Source organism: Microtus pennsylvanicus, chromosome 10 (assembly GCF_037038515.1).
Source record: "Microtus pennsylvanicus isolate mMicPen1 chromosome 10, mMicPen1.hap1, whole genome shotgun sequence".
Lineage (NCBI taxonomy): Eukaryota > Metazoa > Chordata > Mammalia > Rodentia > Cricetidae > Microtus > Microtus pennsylvanicus.
Genome location: NC_134588.1, coordinates 105,827,079 through 105,847,365, shown reverse-complemented (window position 1 = coordinate 105,847,365; position 20,287 = coordinate 105,827,079). Strand labels below are relative to the sequence as shown.

The window sequence follows — 20,287 nt, the reverse complement described above, 5'->3', positions numbered from 1 at the left end:
CATCCCAAGGTTCTTCACTAAAGACCACTTCTACCCTCAGCTCCTCCTAATGCTTTTTTGGATATTCTACTACTTTTTAGAGACTATTTATAGAAAGCAATCTCTACCATAATTCTGTTTAAAAGGTCAAGCAGATGATGTACATCTAATGGTTGACCAAAAAATTCAATTTTTTTTTAGATCCCACCAGAACTTCCACTGACCTTGACCTCATTAGTCTTTGTCTCTCTAAAGCTCATCTCTTGAGCATCTTCCTAATCTAATCATAGCAGCTAGAAATGACTTACTGTATAGCAGCTCCTGTCCTAAGCATTTTGCTGGTGGGAACTTTTAATTCCCTCTGCAATTCTGGGCAGTAAATACACTACTAACCTCCCCATGTGAAGGCATGGTGAGATCACGGAGTTACATAGCTGAGCCAAGACTGATACTAGGAAGTTACTAGCTTACAGCATGAACCCAAGCCATGTGGTTCAGGATCCTGAGATCCTAACCACCATGCTAACCTTCTGAATACAATTCTTAGCTACTCTAGGACCTTCTAGCAGCTGGCCTCTCTTTGTGACAGGAGTTACAGGAAACCTGTCACAGCCACACCTCACACATTATAGATGTCACCACGGAGCACAGGGGGAACCAACAGACCTGCCACAGCCACTGATTGAGATCAAGATGATGGACTCTCTGTCACATGATGCTCAATTCTGACAAGAAAGGTTCTGGCCAGATGGCATCATGCATAAAACTGCCTGCCACCAAATCTGACGACTTGAGTTTGATCCCTGGAACCCACATTGTAAAAGGGGGATGAAGAGAACCAATTCCCACAAGAAGTTCTACAAACTTCACGTGTGTGAATACACATGTGCGCGCGTGCACACACACACACACACACACACACAATAAATAAACGGATGTAAATCTTTCTCAATAGACTGACAAGAAGGGCTACTTGGCTCACATGACAGGGATTTCACAATTACACAAAGGAATGGATTGTACACGGAAATGCTGTGTACTCATGGGGGAAAACACAGTCTTTGGCTTCAGCTACCCACATATCCCACGTGGATGGTAAATATGGGACCTCACCATTTCTAACCTTCAGATTTCTCACAAGCCAACAAAGGGCAGTGTATCTGATTTCAGAGTGTGACTGGGGGATGTCTCGTTCTGGTCCTGGTGAATGACAATGAAACAGCTTCATTCACGACTGTGTAAACTGGCTTCAGACAAGGTCTTGCACAAGCCAACTTTAATCCCAAGCACTTCACGGGGCATTTATAGACTCGGCTTTGTCTCAGGGTGCACAGGAGCTGTTTGTGCGGTTCTGACTAAATGAAAGGGACAAAACCATCTTTTCAATGACTGTGATCCCAAGAAACATTTATATTATGAAGCCCTTCAATATTAAACTCTTCAGAGTTGTACTCCTAAAACAAGCCAGCAAGAGACCATGTAAATGTCAAGCCTCTCTCTAGATTGGCCCTAATGACCAGATCCTAACCTCTAACACGAAACCGAAAGACAGCAAGTGAAAAATACATACTCATTGTAGCATTTCTTCTGGGTTGCCAGCCTCCTTCCTCTGGAATGTTTCCTGACTCCATTTGGTCCTCGGCATAAGCAGAGCCGGTTCTCACAGCACCAGCTCTGTGTTCTCCTAACTTGGCTGCTGGCTTTGATTTACTTAGGAGAGAATGTCCCTTGAGTAAATACTATATGGTTTTTAAAATAACAGAGGCACTATTTGAAACAAAGAGCGGACTGGAAAGTAAATGTAAACTCGAAGTTTAATTACATTTTATGTCTTAATGTAACTTCTCAGCCAGGGATTTAAAGCACTCGACCACTGAGCCCCAACTTGCCTTTCCAGTTTCACTTTGTTCCTCCCTCTCTATTGCTGGTGTGGGAGAAAACGTGCAGGCATTTGGAGTCAGCCAGAGCACTTCTGCAAAGGCATTTACTTGGCAATATTATACACGGATACAGGGATAGGTACCAGGAACAACACACGCAAAAACGAAAAAGTAATAATAAGTGAATGTCGTCTCATTGCTTCGAGCAGCTCACAACCCACTGCAAGACCAGCATAACATAATTATAACATGGTAGATATGAAGGAATAGAAACGCATGTGACACTCAGCAGAATAAAGCCTTTTGGTTCTTCCCAAGGTTCCTGCTCTTGTCTCAAATGGCTCTGCAAAAGACCACCTACTAAAAGCATGACTGTCAGTCTAGGGACTTTCCGGGCTTGGGCCGGGCAGAAAGAAGTTAGATCAACAGGGCAGGTCCTTGAACGGACACTGAGATATTAATCCGTTCCTCTGTTCCTCGTTTCCTCTTATGTTCCTCTTTTCTCTGTTTTATGGCCACCATAAGGTGAGAGGTTTCCTTCTCACATGCTCTCTCTATGATGTGTGGTCTCATTGTGGGCTCAGAAGCAACATGCTGACCCAGCGTGGACAAGAATCCCCAAACTGAACTCAAGCAACCTCTTCCTAGTTCAAGTTCATTATCTAACTTTGTTTTCTCCGTGGCCCCAAAATTGATTAAGCAACACCTCGCACTTGAACTCTGTCCACACTGATTTTCTCACACTGTACCTCGGCCCCACTGTCAGCCTTCACACCCATCTAAGTAGGGAAGGACCTCTTCTGACTGATCTATCATATCCCGTCCTAAAAATATTCCGTTCCATCTCCTTCCACAACCCTCATCTGATATCTCAGCACATCTCGTTTAACAAGTCACCATCACCTACTTAGGCAGTTCCAAACTTTCTGTCCATAAAGCAGATAGGATGAACTCTTTACAGTTTGAGGGTTTTTTTTCTTTTATTTTGTATTATGAGTATGCATGTGTGTCTGTATTTTGTTATGTGCAAAAAGTGTAGTCCCCATGGAAGCCAGAAGAGGGCGTCAGATTTCTCTGGAGCTGGAGTTAAAGGCAGCTGTCATCTGCCCAAAATGGACATAGTAAGAGCAGCTGAGACATCTCCCCAGCCCAGGATGAATTATTTTCAAAAGGAAGAAAAAAGAAAAAATATCCTGTCTTATCTATCTCTTATCTACCTGATCCCAAGGTTGGGGACCCAGAGCCTTGCTTGACAAGTAAGTGCTCTACTCCTAGCTCACATGGTTAGTCCTTTCTGTCTTTTAATACGGCTTCTAATTCCTGCCAGATAAAGAAACCCTCATAAGGTAATATGGCTCTTGGTATTCTTCAGTGTCTAGCCCTACTGTTCCAACGTCCTCCTGTGTCTCGCTCACACAACATACTGAACCTTATTTTTTACTGAGTCCTGATTTGTTACGTGAGACAATGACTCACTCTGTATCCCAGGCTAAGGGCTGGAAAGATGGCTCGGTGGTTAGCACTCTTTCAGGAGATCTGAGTTCTATTACCAGCACCCATGTCAGGTAGCTCACAACTGCCTGGAATTCCAGCCTCAGACCAGACACCTCTGGCCTCCTTCGGCATTCACACATGCATGGTGTGTGTGAGCACGCACACGTACACACACACACACACACACACGATTGAGAAAACAAAAATGAGGAAGGAATTAGCCCAGGCTTGCCTCAAGCTCAGAACCCTCCATTTCTGTCCTGAGGACTGGGTTTACAGACACGCTCACCATGACAGACCTGAATTCCCTCTTCCATGGGTTTCTCCATCCCCCCCCTTCCTCAGGTACAGAGGTCAATGTTCACATCTCAAGCCCATTTTGTTAGTCAGAGATCGTCCCGTATCAGCTCAACTCTCCTGTGTTACGTCCTTTTCACTTCCTCACAGTGTATCCCGGTGGTAATTCCACATTTATCTGTGCAACTATCTGATGCGTGCCCATGTCTGTTAGAAGAGTGGAAGCAACTGTCAGCACAGAGACAGACTCCTTCTGCTCAGGTCTAATTCTCAGGAGACATCCTGAGAGACAAGTATGAAAAGGAAGTCCACAGAATAATGACACGGTTTCCCTAGAAGAGGGTTGGTATAGTGCCACCATGTTGGGTGTGTAAGGATCATCCCCTTTGGGTCTGGAAGAATACATAATCATTTATCAGGCAGGAAGAATGCACGGAAGCAAACAGACAGAAATGAAATAGTCTGTCACTGCTCACTGTGTTTGAAGCTGGGGTAGGGGTCAATGCAGGGTCAGACAGAAGGCTGGAGAGACTGGAGGACAGGCCGTGGAGAGACTCCAGTGCTCCATAAGGAAAGTTGGGTGTGTGCCACTGGAAATCAGTGAAGAGTTGTCAAAAGGGACTGAAATGATGATCCACATTTATATTTTAGAAAAATCACTCTTCCAGTTGTGTGAAGAATGCCCTTGATGGGTTGATATAAGAGACAGGGTGACCAGTTGGGAGACCATTGACCATGCTACAAGTCTATGAGAGAGATGACTTGTGAGCCAAAGCAGAGATCAAGGAGTTGACAGTTTCAAAAGAGGTGAAAATAAGAGAAAAAAAAATCAGTGAATACCATCCTCTCACCATCTACCCTTAGGGGTGCTTGGCATTATACATGATTTCTAGCCCATGCAACTTTGTGTGGGTTTTAGAGATGAGACCTCAGGTCCTCACCCTTGAAAGGCAAGCTATGTCTTCACAGAGTCGTGATGTCTTCACGGAACCATGTCTTCACAGAGCCATATATTCATGGAACCATGTTTTCATAGAGCCAAGTCTTTACAGAGCCATGTCTTCACGGAACCATGTCTGCATGGAGCCATGCCTACACAGAGCCATGTCTGCATGGAGTCATATCTTCATAGAACTCTGTCTTCACAGAACCATGTCTTCATGAAACCATGCTAATTATTTTATCTCCTAATAATACAAACTTTCAAGTAGAATTACTACATGAACAATTGCCTCCACTGTCTTGACCAGCAAACAATGTCTGGGGTGACAAGGGAGATACTTCTTGTCACTCCTTAGCATGTAGGCAGTATTGCAATCTAGAGAAGCACTGTGAAGACAAGCCTGGACCTGCATCTTGGCCCTTGCTCTTCCTAGTTATGTGACCCTGAGTCACATGTGAACCGCTGTGAAATAGGCCTGCAAGAGTGCCCATCTTGAGCAAGGCAATTCTTACTGCTCAGAAAGATAAACCACACATCTCAGAACTTGACCCAAAGAAGACTCACTTCTCAGTACACAAAACCTAGAACAGATGCGGCCTCCCTCATTTCATAGTTCTCTTTCCCCTCTGATGTTGAAGGCTCTGTTTACAGTCTGTTTCCTTCTATGGTCCATGATAGAAAAGGCGCACTGACTTCCCAATCACTTCAGTGAGGTGGGTAGACACTGTCCATAACTGAGAGCAATTGCTTGACTTCAACTAGATGCAAAGGATTCTGGAAAATGTACTTCTTAGCAATCACTTCCCAGGAGAAGAGCTAAACGCTGGATATGGCACAACAATCAATAATAATCCTCTTTGCTTGATGTGAGGACAGCTGGTTCATGGACCTTGTGATACCCAAGAAGCCCTGAATAATAATAGTCCTCATCTTCTTCCCAATTAGTGGCCCCCTCCCATCATCCTAAACATGCTTCTATTGTGTTCCCAGTAGACCTTACATCGTCCTACTTCTCTGTCTATTCACATTCTTGCATTCTTATACGAAATGTCAGACCTATTTCTTCCCTTGTATAGATTTGTCACTTGTATTGGTTTAATAAAAAATGCTGATTGACCAGTAGCCAGGCAGGAAGTATATGTGGGGCGACCAGAACAGGAGAATTCTGGGAAAAGGAAAGGCTCAGTCTGCAGTCGTCACCCAGACACAGAAGAAGCAAGATGAGAATGCCTCACAGATAAAAGGTACCAAGTCACGTGACTAACACAGACAAGAATTATGGGCTAATTTATGATGTAAAAGATGGCTAATAAGAAGCCTGAGCTAATAAGCCAACCAGTTTATAATTAATGTAGGCCTCTGTGTGTTTCTTTGGAAGTGAATGGCTGTGGGATTAGGTGGAACAGAAACCTTGGTCAATACTCCATCAATTCTATCTCTGGCTTCACAGTAATCTCCAGGAGAGCCTTCTCTAATCTTTGTGTCCAAATTAAGCTCCTTTAAGTCTATCAGGGTGTTGGTAACCCTTCCACTTAACACTTAGCAGATATCTGTTTGGGATCATACCAACATCGAGTCCCATTCTTTCTGAGAGAGCCTTAGATACAGGTTCCCTGCAGGCAGGGAAGTCTTCTTTACACCGAAAAAATGGAAAGAGTAAACTCTACTGAGACTGGGAGAGAAGAGACCAGCACATAGAAAACTGAAGAATCCTACCAGTGAACAAAGAGCTAAACATGTATTCAGACCATTCTGGAAACGTTGAGAATATAATTTGCCTCAAATACTTAAATATTCAGACAATGGCTACCTGAACTATTGGGATAATACTACGTGTCTTTATTTCATTTGTATGAGTGCTAGAAGCAAGGTGGTTAGGCCTGCTGATGTGTACAGCATGCAGCTAACACAAAGGCGACACATCTTGGAATGCTATGACAACTAAAAAAAGCAAACATTGAAAGGCTTCTTTAAGGTCTCCATGTGAGAGAAGCAAGGTGGTGATGTGGAAGGTTTCAAGGTAACTTGATAAATGTCAACAGTTTAAACTATTTAAATCTATCCATCAGGTGAGGACATAGTCTTGGTTTACCTGAGCAGTTGCCAAGCGCTTCTTTTGCTGTTTAGATACAGATACTTCCTGACAGTAAAAGACAGGTGGGGGAGGAGAAAGAGGAGGAAAGAAGAGAAGAGGTAGTGGAGGGGGAGAGGAGGAGAACAGAGGAAAGTGTGGAGGTAGGGAGAGAAGAAAACAGAGAGGAGCGTAGGTAATTATCTAAATTAAGATGACTCTCTCCAAATGCCTGTTTCCCTTTTCCCCACAGCTACAGTACCTAAAGAATGGAAGTCCTCTGATGAATTGCAGCATAGGTGTATGTGGACCAACGTGAGACTCCTATTAGCTCACCCTCCTCACTTTGATTGCTCTAAGGTGGTCTCAGAATCCTTGAAGGACAGGATAACCATTCTTCTGCCTCAAGCCTCTTCAGCTAGAGAGATGAGAGACATGCACTCTATGTCCAAATGTACACCCAACCCAGGACCTTCCATGACAACCCCAAGCTGATCGGGACTCCAGGACATCAGCTTTTTCACTCTGTCCTGCCCCCGTGTTCCCACAAGAAACCTACATTCACTCAAGTATGAAGACACCACCAGGCTGGGGAAGGAGGAGGTCCGGGGAGTCCCATGTTCATGTTCTATATGGAGACTAGTATTGTGGGTCCTTCTGAGGTTGTAGGAATTCACAGATGTGCTCTGCACACTACTAGTTTTCTCTATAAAGAAGATGGTAAACAGTCTAGAAAACACCACCTCTCAAATCCCCTTCAACAGTCATGGGACATTTTGAGTTCATATAAACCTCTGAAGCATCCAGTAATGAAAACTGAGAAGCCCATTACTTCACAAACATATTTTTTTCAAGAAACTATTTGAGGGTAATATACATGCCAACATCTTTTATCTGAAAACCATGGATTGTTTTCATGCTCTCAGGGACATGGGCTTGAAATCAGAGGGATGGGATTGAGTTGCAAGTCTATACCCTGTGAGTTGTACCATGATAGGAAATAGTTGCCAAGCCTTGCTTCCTTCTTTGGAGTTCATGACACCATTCTAAACCCACTTGCCCTACAGCACCCTATGAGGAGATCATGTATGAAGTTCTGCCTTGAATGCGTGCAGGCAGAAAACACACTGTTCAGCAACACAGTAAGTCTGCAACTGTAATAACATCTGGTAGTGGCTCAAGAAAAAACAAAAACCACAGCACAAAATCATGGTGACACAAACCAGGTTTCTGATATTGAAAGAGAGAAAACAGGCTGGCCCGACTATGCCATGTTGCCACCTGCCAACCAGCCCGAAAAACTAGTAGACAGTACAGTAGCCTCGTGCACATGGCCCTGGAACTCGCCAGATCACCAAGAAGGCCAAGAAATAGGACACTGGCCACAGCACACAATCCACGGTCTCTTCTGCTTGACATCAGACCTTGAGGGAACAAACCCTTTAGCCTTAAGAGCAACAAATGGCAAACGCTTTGTTTGACACTGACATATTTACAGAAGGACTGTTTGACTAATAAAACACCCTTGTCAATAATAAATATAATTGGAAAACTAGAATGCACCAGAATATATACCACCATGGAAAGGTGCACCGCGCAGCAAGTTCACACTCTCGAGGATCGGGTGTTTCTTCATTTCTGCCTCACAGACGACACAGAAAACTCAAATAAGTACTGAAATAAGAGAACTCTGCATCCCAGATGATTCTCAGGCATCTCTAAGATGCTGCATCAGTAAGATGAACACTCTGGTTCTTGCGCATATATGCAAACATTTGCTTTTGGTAAAAGTGGTTGTGCTCATACCCACTCTGATGGGTTTGTTAAATAAAGCCTCATGTAGTGCAGGATGGTCTTGAGCTCATTGAATAACTGAGGATGACCACAGACTCCTGATCCTCCTGCCTCCAGCATCCTAAATGCTAGTATGTGCCATCATGTCTGGTTTATCCAGTGCCAAGGATCAAACCCAAAGTGAGATACATCCCTGGGCCACATTTCTGATCTTTAAAAATGGTTTTAAATACTTGCTGCATGGGTCAAAGAGGGTCATGTGACCTTTCCTTGGAAAGAACTGTAGATTTCTCTTCGCTCTAGATAAGGGGGTCATTAACACACCAACAAAAGCATTCTGCAGGGCATGATTGAAGACACCTTTAGTCCCAGCACTCAGTAGGCAGTGGCAAGAGGATCTCTGAGTTTGAGGACAGCCTGGTTTACAGAGCTAGTTCCAGAACAGCCAGGGATATGTAGAGATACCCTGTCTTAAAAAATAAACCACCACCGACATCCCCCCCAAAAGAAAGGATTCCACTGCCAAACTCCTCACTGAAGTTTCCTCCCTGCAACGTGTATAAATCACAAAAGGGGGCATTTGTACCACTAAAGAGTCCTCACTTGTATACCATCCTGGAGGCCACCCACCCTAGCTTTCCTCCACCTATGTGTAAATTTAGGGAGTGTGTGTGGGTGTGTCTGCTCATGGGTCTCATTCCTCCCTCCTTCCTTCTCTTTTCTTCCTCCTCCCTTCTCCAGGGAATAACCTTGTGAAGATACGATGATATCACTGCTCATCTTCAAGCTGGAAAGGACAGGTCCAAACCAAAAGAATCAGCAACTCATCAACCAACTTGAGGTCTCACTGCTCTGTGATCCAGTCACTGTTAGCAATAAAGGTTTTCGTAGAATTCAGCTTGCACCTGAAGATCCTCTAACTGGTTATCATTGGCATTCCTCTGCACCCTTTGATGGCAAGGGTTTTCCTGCTTGCCTTTAGCCTATGTTAGTTGTACCAAAATAGCTGAGTCTAATACTCAAGCAGATAGCAAAGAAAAGAATTCAGCTGAGCTAGGTTAGTGTGAATAGGTGACAGAAACAACCCATTTCAAGTGATGATAGACATCACAGGGTGGAGAAAAGCAGCTGAGTGTTGCTAGAGTGTCCCATGCTTCAAGAGAAGCCGGCTAAGGTAATGGCTACCCAAGTAATACACAGTGAATCAATCAATATATAGATTTAGGTTTTAATTGGAAACTTGTAGGTATTAAATTGTTAGCAGTCAGCATACTGCAGCAGATAAACCAGAACAAGGATTCTAGAACTAGACTTTGTGGTTCAGTATCTAGTTCTTGCTAGCAATGGCGGCACAGGCCTGCCATTACAGTAGGCAAGAGGTAGAGGCAGAAAGATTTAGGAGTTCAAGGCCAAGCTTGCCTATATAGCAAGCTGAAAGCTAGCCTGGGCTACACAAAACTGTGTCTCATAAAACAAGTAAACAAAACACTACATGTTGTGGTATAATTCTCTTGTACATAAAGATTTGTCACTCATATTAGTTTAATAAAACTCTGGTTGGTCATTAGCCAGGAAGGAAGTATAGGCAGAGCAACCAACCTAAGAGAATTCTGGAAAGAGGAAAGAGATGAAGTCACCAGCTAGATGCAGAGGAAGCAAGATGAGAATGCCTGAGCAAAGGTACCAAGTCACGTGGCTAAACATAGATAAAATTATGGGTTAATTTAAGTTGTAAGAGTTACTTAATAATAAGCCTGAGGTAAGAGACCAAACGATTTCTAATTAATAAGCCTCTGTGTGTTTCTTTGGGACTGAATGTCAGCGGAACTGGGCGGGAAAGAGACTTCCGTCTATAGCTCCAGCTGTCTTCAATCAGCTATGTGAGTGTGTCTCCATTTGTTCAACCTTAAAACTGCCAAAACAATGAGAGTACCTGGTTTACAATACTTTCAAGAAAATGAGTGTGTTGTTGTTGTGTTGGTGAACAAAACTAATCATCATATATGCTATACAAGCGCTCTACCACTGAACTACATACATCCCCCAGCCACATTTCTTACTTGTCATTGCCAGTGTAGTATTGGTATTTCTATGCAGCCCAGAACAGCCTTGAATTCATGATTCCCTGTCTCAGTCCCTGAGTACTGGGTTACAGGCAGGCCTCACCATGCTCAATTCAGTTTTTAAAATAATTTTAACTCTTAGAATAATACCTATGTAAACAAGGAACTGCACAATGCACTTTGAAATGCTTGGTGTCAAGCATGTTCCTTTCCTTTTATCCCCACGATAACTATGAGATGGAGGAGTAACCCCACAGCAAGGGAATGGTTGTCCCTGGAGGTCCTCGGGACTCTTGTCTGGTAACAAGTATCCATGGCATTTACAAAGTGTCTTATGATCTAATGGTTTACCTAATAGCATCCTCCATAAAATGACGTGGCTATAAGCTCAGACTACCAAGGCAATTGGAAAAGGCAGAGGTCTTGAACCTGCATTGGCAACAGGCTTTGCTCTCCCATAACTTGATAACTAAGTAAAATAAAAATTTGATTCAAACTAACATATGTATTATTTCAATCAATAAATGAATTGTCCAAAAGTAACCAACATGAGTCAGGAGGCACCGTGACATTCTATAACATCCACTTATATGCATTCTCTCTTGTTGACTTTCTAATCATGTTTTGAGATAGGATTTCACTATTCAGCATCATCTGGCCTTGAACCCATAGCAATCCCCCTGCCTCAGTTTCTAGGGTGCTGATATTACAGGCATGAGCCACTGTGACAGCTAACTCTTTAATAATGCCTTCCTCTTCTGACTCAAAGACCTTCCTCCCAGGAAATTTATCAGCACGTTACCTGACTACCCAGGCCTGTGCAGCTAGGCACTAGCTAGGGACAATCTGCTGCCCTTTACTTAGCTCTTCCTGGTTCTTGTTGGCATAAGCAGATCCTTAATGTTGTTTAAACAGAGGAGGTTACGTGAAATTTCTTGGTAGATGAATTCGATGGGAATAATTTTTAAAACAACAGTGACTGTCATTTGGAGATAAAAGGTCTCATTCATAGAGGACAGCTTATCTGAATAAGTCAGAACTTCTAGTAAAAAAGGTCAGCGAGCCCCAGCCACTTCCCTTTCCTGGACAACAAGGGTGGTTTCTCCCGTGCTGTGGAAGTCTGCTTTTAATAAAATGCAGACACTTTCAAAGAGTCCTCATTATTTAAGACTACAATATTTTTGGATTTTTTTTCAAGAGCTGTGTGTACATTGAGTCTTCCGGATGCAGACTGCAGCGATTATTAGAATTACCTCCTGTTAAATTAGAACTCATCAAAACTGGGAGCTGGGATGGTCTCCATTGCTGAAGTCTGCTACGCAAGCATGACGGCCCAAGTTTGGGTTCCCAGCGCCCAAGAAAAAACAACAGGAGGCTTGCTGTTGGTGACCCTGAGCTAGAGGAGAACAGTGGAGGCAGGGGGCTCCCTGCAGCTTGTTGACAGACGATAGGCCAATTGATAAACTCCAGGTCAATGAGAAAACCTGTCTCAAAAATGGGGTCCAGCAAGATAGCTCAACAGTAAAAATAGTAGCTGCAAAAACCAGGTGAGCTGATTTAGATCCCCAGGCCCACAGAAAAGGTCCCTATGGTAAAGGCTGGATGTGTGACATGGCTGTAATCCCATAATTCCTAGAGAGAGAGAGCAAAGTGAAAAGGGGGAATGCCCAGGAAGTTCAGAGGTCAGTGGGTGGGCAACCAGCAGCACAGAAGATGTAAAAGATACCCTGCCTCAGAGGTAAAGGGAGAACATTTCTCAAAGCTGTGCTCTGACCTCCACACAGTGACATAATACATCTATACATGCATGTATACATACATGCATACATACATAGTACATTCAGAGAGATCTAAAAGTATACCAAGCATCTACCTCTTGAGTCCGTTTTCATGCACACGTGTGCATACATACCCATCCAGACCCATACAAATATGTATATACGTGATAAACACACATACACACATATACATACACACAAACAATCACAAATATACACACACATTTAAGTCACAAGTTTTTTAGTTCTCTTAACTTGCCCACATTTGAAAGCAAAAACAGTACTATTTCAAGGCTCCCGTGGGGGGGGAATGCAAAAGTGGCTTCTACTTACATCACCTTAATATTTATTTATTTCTCAGCACGAGGAATCAAACAAGTGTGTCACATCTCCTCAACAGGCTTCCTAAGATGAACTATGCAGCGAGCTCCACCCCAAACACTGCTCACTGGGACATTAGCCCCTTGCCCTTGCCCTTGCCTGGCACTGGTGAGTTCATCATTCTGCCTGTGGTACCTCAATCCATCCTGTGTCTCCATAGCCACTTTGGCCAACATTCATTAAAGGGTACATGTGGGACCTTCTCCCTTTCAAATTACACTGGAATGTGTAATTAAAAATATTTGCACATTAATTCTACTGGAAAGAAGAGGGATGTGATTTCAGAGATCAGTAACTTGAATCTTTCTTTAATTGGCAGCAGGCAAGTAAGCCGGGCAGAGCCATCTATCTGATATAGGGAAATAAAGAGCATTGGAGACAAACTAATTATTCAGCAAACCTTGCTGGAAAAGATGACATACGCTTTTCTCCCACAAGGAAAATGTTTCTTTGCTTTTTGATTAATTTACTATCACAGCGTTGGCAATACAATACAGCTTCCGGTCTTGCTATGGAGCTCAGTGTTTGAATGCTTCCCTAGCATGTCTGAGACTTACGCTCAGTCTCCAATATTCCCAAATAGAAAAACTTAAAAGCAATTATAAAATACAGCTTTAACAACCAGGTCTGTGGAACAAGCCACACATTCTGAAGTTTGTTTTTCTGCACTGCAAACTTCTATCAGTTAGGCTGCATGGGTAGGGAAACTGGACACATTCCAAAACTGGGGAGCGGGGGCGGGGCTCTATTTAAAGGAGTGCTGGTTAAAACAATTGATCACAAACCAAACTGAATAAGAGAATAAGACCATAAAGACACCGTGCAAAGGGAACTCAAGAGTCTGAAAATGGGTGTCGTGGTCAGTTCCTGTGAAAGGCACAGTGTCCTGGAGTCACCTGAGCAATCTGGTCTACGACTTGAAAATACCTCAAAGAATTCACTACATAACAAGTCACACTTATCTTTATGACATGTCTGTTTAAATGTTTACCTGAGCAGATTTATTCCCAAACTGCGGGAGAAGGAAGAAGAGGGGAGGAGGAAGGGAGAAGGAAGAGAGAGTGTATCAGAACAACTCTAGGTTTAAAAGATCCCTTTCTTTCAGTTCAAGTATGCATCTCCCTTGGATGAGGGCAGAGGCAGTTTTAGCCAGAACAACCCAGGAAACTGTGGGATGAATCATCCTGCCCCACAGAAACCGAATATAACCTGGTTCGTGGAGTGTTAGTGCAAGGAAATTTGAGAAATAGAAATTGAAACCAACCTGTTGAAGGTGAACAAGAACTTGAAAAGAAACCTTTGACTTTGTGTCAAAATCTTGAGACAGAGGTGGGCGCAGAAAGCTGCTGAGGTTGTAAATGACGCTGGCTGTCAGATTGTGAAAGTCACTGACCAAAACACAGACCTCAACCTCAAAGAGTGGCTGAGATAGTCACAGGATCTATGAATTTTGTCCCCCCCCCCACACACACATAACCTTATGGTGTGTATTAAAGTGGCCCAGTGCTCCAGCTAACAGCAATGAGATATGGCAGAGACACAGACAAGAGTTCTTGGTCCAGGACAGCTCCTTCGCCTCTCCCCTCTTGCCACCTAGATCTTGAGTTTCAGTTCTTTTCCTAGAATTGTGTCCATTTAATGACTAAATGAAATTCAGTAAGGAACGTGCACTCTCGCCTCTCAGCACAAAGATCCCGGGGAGCAAGGGGGCACCTAAACTGGGAATAACCCACTGCTATAGAGCAGGGTTCCTCACCCGAGAAAGGCCCTGTTGTGTTGGGGTGGGGCAGGGAAAGAGTGGAAAAGCAGGAAGTTAAAAGGATTGTTTTGTGATTCTACCCAAGCAGGTGCATGCATTTCTTCTTCTAGCAACACTTAGAGAGGGGAGTGAGAAGGGTAACTATGGCTGACTCTGAGGTCATCTCAGTCTCTGTGAGGCTCGGCCACACTCCTATAGTGCTGGTTGGTAGCTAAAACCTTGGAGGTGGGTCTGAAGAAGAGAGGGAATGTGGTCCCCAGCAAGAAATTTTAGGGATATAAAATTCTCTTGGTCAGGAGAGAGGAGAGTTCATATTGCAAGCACTCCACGGCTTTCAGTAACCACCAAAAGAAAAAAAAAGGAGAAAAAAAAGATTAAAATGTAGCCACTGTTTGTGACTATAATGAAAGGTCAGGTAGAAAAAGCCTGAAAATCCTACAGCACTGTTTCTGGAAGCCCCTCTGTGAGGGGCTGACTTACAAGCCACAGAACTCGAGAATTTGCAAAAGGACACTGCTTTTTGCCACTGTTCAGAGTTACTTGAAAATGGGGCATATCAGAGAAGAACAATTCTTCATTCATTCATTGATTTGCAAACAAACAAGTCTCCTGCCTGCTGCCACCTCTTTCCTTCCCCTGACTCTTGCTTCCTTGGTTCCAGCTGTTTGGTGGAAAGGCCTTAAGGCCTCATACTCTGAAAGAGAACTTCTTCACTAAAGCCTTGACCAGTGGGGAAAGGCTGGAATGGGGGGGGAGGGACTGAAAGCCACCTCAAGATAAGTGGCAGAAGACAGAACTGAACCTGTACCAGGGAGCCCAGAAGTCAAGGATTTCAGCCCTAAACAGTGGTGTGAAGTTATTCCAGCACAAGTTTATTTTGCTTCACTGAGCAAAGGAAGCTTCCCAGTCCTAAGGTCACACATCAAAGCTGGAGGAGCTTGCAGATCACAAAGCTTATACAAGCCAAAATTACTCGGGGGAGGGGAGGAGTCCAGGAACCTTGTGGACTGTATTCAATTTTAAGAATCCAAGTTTAAGACAGGCAGAGGTGGCACACGCCTTTAATCCCAGCACTCGGGAGGCAGAAGCAGGCAGATCTCTGTGAGTTTGAAGCCAGCTTGGTCTACAGAGCGAGTTCTGGGACAGGCTCCAAAGCTACAGAAAAACACTGTTTCGAAAAACAAAAACATACAACAACAAAAAAGAATCCCAGTTTATACCAAAGTAGAATAACCTCTATCTGGGAGGGGCACTGGATCTCCCCATCTTTGGCCAGCATCTTCTAAGCATTGATTTTTTTTGAGTCCAAATAGAGAAAGCCTTTGTAATGGGGGTGAGGAAAGGTTTAATTTAGAGGTAGCTCTTGCCCTTCCTAAGGCTTATGTTCCTTTCATAGTCCACACAGAGAAGCATGCAGCAAGAAGCCATTCCCTTTCACAGAGGCCCTTCTTTCATCTTTTCTCAGCTGGCTTTTCCTTTTTCTTCCCTTCCCCCTCCTCTCCCTCCCTCTCACTTCTCCTCCTTTCTCCATTCTTCCTTCCTTTTATCCCTCCCTTTCTTCCTTCCTTCCTCCCTTCTTTCCTTCCTTCCTTCCTTCCTTCCTTCCTTCCTTCCTTCCTTCCTCCTTCCTTTCACCTTAAACACAGGGCCAGCAGCTCCTACAAACCCAGAGATGGCATTCATTATCTTGGGAAGGGTAGGCAGGAAGAAAAATTATGACCTAGGACGTCTAATTCCCAGATTTGGACAGTAAGGTCAATACTACCACTTTTGAGCTATGACAGCATGCTAAGATCTGTACCTAACCACAGCTCCAAAAGCTGCTTGGGGATAGTGACAGAAGCTGGCTTTTGCTTTTGGCAGAGGGCCTGAAAACCATCTGAAGCCCGCTTCAGAGAGATTCTGGGCAGATCAGGACTAGGTGTGGGTGCCCACCATCCAGCCTGAACCAGACAGTTCCAGCAGTGTGAAGCCTGGAGGGAGAGGGAATGGAAAGGAGGCTGGCAACACCCAGCATGTCATCTCCTTGTTCGGTAGGCAGTGGGGAACTTCTGGTGTGCATAGAGGCCCACTCCATGGGCACCACCTAAAGTCTATGCAGAGCCTTCGCTCTTCCCCTATCTGTCCTCAAAGACAGCCTTGACGACTTTGAGTGGGACGAGGCCCCAAAAAGGATCCTAAAGTGAGACCCATTGTATCAAGAAAATTGATGGGGCTCACGAATTGCACCGAGATGCTGGTAGCGGGGACACTGGGCCACGGTAGAGATGCGAATCCCAGACTGTGCTCTCATTTTCGGCCAGACTGATGGGAAACCAGAATTCTTTGCAGTTGCAAACCTCCCTGCGTTGCTCCCCTTCGAGATGTTGCCTCCGCCAAGACTGCGAAGGGCACTTTGACACACCAAGAAGGAGCCACAAGCGGGCCACCATGCGCCTGCGGGAAAGAGTGTTTGGCTGCGGCTGAGCTTGCACAGCCACCCAGAGCCCGTCGCTGTCCACGCGTGCCTGAGCACTCCATTCGCCCCGGGGTCCGGGGAGCTTTCAATACCCACTACACACCAACAGCCGATTTCCAAAACTCAGAAACCGTGCTTGAGGCTCCGACGCTTAGGGAAAAAAGGACAAGGTCAAGGTTTACCCTCAGCCACGTTTCGCCCCGCCTTAAGCAAGCCCTGCTTGCAACGGTTGGAAAAAGGGGTGGCAGAGTCCAGGGTGCCTGGCTGGAGTTGAGGGACCTTACCCTGACTCTTTTAGACAAGCCCCAGACCATGGCTTTCCTTCCTTTCCCCTCTTCTCTGCTCAGAGATGATTCAGGGGGTTGTGATTAAGACCAATCCGAGCTTGAAGGGAATCGGGGTAGCTCCAGACCCCGGTACTCCGGCGGCGCAGCCGCGGCCAAAGCTACGCGGAGGGGTGGGGGCGTCCCCAGCGGGAAATACCTCGTCCCCTCCTCCCAGAGCGTGGATCAGCGCTTTTGGGGCGGGCAGCAGGCGCCCTCGGAGCCCAAACGACCCCCTTCCCGTCGCCCGGGCCGGGACCAGTCCCCAGCACGCAGCACACCCATCCCTTGCTCCCCACCCCCATCACCGCCTCACGCTGAGAAGCCACTGGGCTTTCTCTCAGATTCAAAAAGCAAACTCGGTTTCAAGTTGAGAGCAGGCTAGAGAGGGGAGCGGGGGTGCACAAAAATGGAAAAGGGGGGCAGCAGGAAAAGAGCAAACTAGAACCCCCGACTGGGGGTGGGGGTGGCAAAGGCTGAGGACAGCGCGACCCACGGCGGTCGCAGCGGCGAGCGACAGCGCCTCCCGCGTGTACCCGGAGGTTCGGCGCCAACTCACAGAATCCCGTGTGCGGGGGGTCGCTGACGGAGCTCCCGGGAATAGGTGGCTTTGGGTGTCCCCGAGGGTGTCCGCTTGGTCGCCGGCTGCAAGAGGGAAAGCAAACAAATCGCCGGACATCAGCGAGACAGGGCACCACGGGAACCTCTAGCACTCCGCCTGAGGAATCGGGCGCAGGGTTCGGGCTGCGGGGTGTAAACTATAAATAGCGAACTTTTCGATGGAATTAACTAACAAATGAAAGGAACAGCGCAAATTTGCAAAGGACCTTCCCCTCTCCCCTACACACACACACACACACACACACACACACACACACGCACGCACGCACGCACACACACACCTTGGAGGAAAAGACCAAACGTCCCTCTCGTCCCTCTCCTGGCAGGAGTTGGGAGGGGATTGGTTTGAAGAAGGAGTCGAGGTTTTAAGGTATCTACAATTTCCGGCAGTTTTGTTACTTTGTTTCACGCGGTCCCCTACTGCCTCGCTCGCCCCACCTTCAGCCACCCAGGAGTCAGGAAGGGCGAAGCCTCCGGGTGCCGAGAGAGGGAGGAGGGAGAGGAAGGTTTCCCGAGGACTAACCGAGCCCTAGGCCTTTAGGGAGTCAGGGAAACTGCCAGGACTCGGGAGTTCACTTGAGGTACCGGGACAGGAATTTGGGCAATCCCGCATTTGGGAAGGAATTGCAACAGGGTAAATTCAGAAGTCGCAAGAGTAAGGAGAGCAGGGTTGCCCTTCCCGGGCTCAACAATGACCTCCAGTGCCAGCGACCTCTCTTGGTTGGTTTGCTTGGACCCCTCGCCTGGGAAGGGCGCTGGAGAGTCCCAGGGAGTGACTTTTCACTTGCAGGGTTTCAGCCGCAGCTAGGGCTGCGGGATACCACCTGGAGTTCTTCCTCACTTAGCCCTCTCTACCCTAAACCGCCCTCGGGGCACTTGCTTTTTCCCACGAGGGTTCACAGCAGCCATCTGGAATAAGGCTAATTGTCTAATTGCCTGAGAATGCCACTCCACGCGTCCACCTTTCTCTGGCCCTCTAGCCCGTATGGGATATGGACAGAGGTGAATAAGTTAGCTCGATTTTCAATTTCATTTTGTTTCTTCAAAAATACAATCTTTGAGGACAGGAAATACTAAGCACTCCAACCTCTGTAAGCTCGCGAGATTGTTGCTTCAAAGATTTGCTGAATGTCCTGTAGGGATGAAGGACCCCAGGGCCAATAGACGTGTCAACATGATTGGTGTGGGAAAGAGGGTTGAAGGTTTGCCTTGCTTGCTTGGGAGGCTGGAATCTCCACGAGGAGGCCTGTAGGGTGGTGGTCTTTCCTTTCCCATCCTTCATCTCTCCCCAACACCTTCCCGCCCACCCTTACAGGAAAAGGCCAAAGGTTCTAGGTGCCGGTTGCTAACTGGGAATCTTGTCCTGCAGGTGCCTGTCACGTCCTCAACTGCGTTCTCCCAGCAGCTCGTCCTGCCAGTTTTCGCCTCACGATCCCTAAACATATTTCCCGGAGAATCCAGCCTGGCTTGGACTCAAAGGGAACGGGGAAAGGGCTAAGGCGTACTGGGTAAAAGCCCTTGCTTCGCGGCAGTGTCCATGGCCCAAGTCTCCATGCAGGCAGGTGCATGAACGCTCTCTCCGCGAGCCCCTGCCAAGCCTATGCTCCGGCACGCCCACTTGGCACTTTGGACACGCGGCCGCGCTGCCTCGACTTCCCCCCAGGAAACAGGAGTCTGACCTGACTGTCCTTTGGCACCAGCCCTTGCCCGAGTTCAGAACGATTTTAAAGGCGCCCCCAGACTGGAAGGGAAAGAGCCTTGGAATCGCGGGATCCCCGACCCTGCCTGACTTGCGCGCCCTGCTACGCACCTGTCCTGGCCTTCCCGCAGCCGTCGCTGAGCTGGTTGGGAGCTGGGCCTGGAGTCCACAGCTTCCAAAGGAGCCCGCCCTCACCCGCGCCCTCACCCTCCTCCTCCCGGCTCGCCTTTGCTCTTTGGGACGCCCTGTCACCAGCAGGGCGGTCTTTCCTGGGCCACGCTGTGGGCTAGCAGGAGACTATCTCTAGGCTGTGCGACCACTCCATGGGAGCGCTTTTCCCTCTTTCCTGGCTCTACCACGCCCGCTGGTGCCCCCGCCCCCCCTGCAACCCTCTTTAGCCTCCCAGGCTTTGAAACTGAGATGGGATCTGCAAAGAGAAAGGCTAGGAACACTAGCTGGAAAGAGGTGGAGGTCGGATGGTTGTTCTAGACAGTTCTGAGTGTTCTCCGTAGAGGAATGGTCCTTGAGGTGATGAATATGATGGACATACAAACAGAGTCCCTATGGCTGTCCCCAAAGCCCGATTCCCTTCTATTGTTTTGCGCCTGGGAGAAAGCTGCCCAGCGTGATGGATCTCTGTAGATCCCATCACTGGAAGAAAAATCCTGCTGATAACGATTATCTCCCGGTCGTGCTATCTTGCCATCACCCCAATTCATCTCCTTCTCGCTCCAGTCCCTTGGGGAG

The 20,287-nt window shown here is 46.4% G+C and overlaps 1 protein-coding gene across 2 annotated transcripts in view; it reads right to left on the bottom strand.

Annotated features, from left to right (window-relative positions):
* The window catches only part of Esrrg (estrogen related receptor gamma), a 612,799-nt gene extending 594,537 nt beyond the window's left edge, over positions 1-18,262 (bottom strand). The window contains exons 1-2 of one of the 2 annotated variants that reach the window (XM_075989429.1): positions 18,123-18,262; positions 17,780-17,865 (exon numbers count right to left, since the gene is read on the bottom strand). The gene's annotated coding sequence lies outside the window, so the exon portion shown is untranslated. Of the gene's footprint in view, positions 1-17,779; positions 18,091-18,122 lie in introns of those variants that run through there. The other variant, XM_075989425.1, reaches the window with a different exon arrangement.
* Between the last annotated feature and the right edge of the window lie 2,025 nt (positions 18,263-20,287).